Source organism: Mus caroli, chromosome 1 (assembly GCF_900094665.2).
Source record: "Mus caroli chromosome 1, CAROLI_EIJ_v1.1, whole genome shotgun sequence".
In the NCBI taxonomy this organism is placed as follows: Eukaryota; Metazoa; Chordata; class Mammalia; order Rodentia; family Muridae; genus Mus; species Mus caroli.
The window spans coordinates 139278583-139279148 of record NC_034570.1 but is presented as its reverse complement, the minus strand read 5'-3'; the positions used below and the strand labels follow the sequence as shown (position 1 = coordinate 139279148).

Sequence of the window (566 nt, the reverse complement as noted above, 5' to 3'; positions counted from 1 at the left end):
AGATATTAAAATGGCTACTCCAGCTTGTTTCTTCATACCATTTGCTTGGAAAATTGTTTTCCAGNCTTTCATTCTGAGGTAGTGTCTTTTTCTCTGAGATGAGTTTCCTGTAAGCAGAAAAATGTTGGGTCTTGTTTGTGTAGCCAGTTTGTTAGTCTATGTTTTTTTATTTGGGAGTTGAGTCCATTGATATTAAGAGATATTAAGGAAAAGTAATTGTTGCTTCCTGTTATTTTTGTTGTTAAAGTAAAAATATGGAACACTTCACGAATTTGCGTGTCATTCTTGCGCAGGGTCCATGCTAATCTTCTCTGTATTGTTCCAATTTTAGTATATGTGCTGCTGTAGTGCGAGCACTTTTTTTTCTTTTAAAGTTATAATGGTATATAAAATGTGAAGAGTATGCATACCATATTCCATGGTTGTTATTTTTTTAGTTATATTTCAAGAAGGGTCTCAAGTAGCCCTAGTCAGCCTTAAACTTGGAACGAAGCCAAAAATTTAGCTAAACTTTGGAATCTCGTACCTCTTCCTACCTCTCTTCTGCAGATATGACAGAAGTTATT

General features: G+C 34.5%; 1 non-coding gene across 1 annotated transcript; it reads right to left on the bottom strand.

Annotated features, from left to right (window-relative positions):
- Positions 1-248: 248 nt before the first annotated feature.
- Positions 249-357, bottom strand: LOC115032569. The gene has a single exon (XR_003838214.1). It is a non-coding gene; the product is annotated as a U6 spliceosomal RNA (small nuclear RNA).
- Between the last annotated feature and the right edge of the window lie 209 nt (positions 358-566).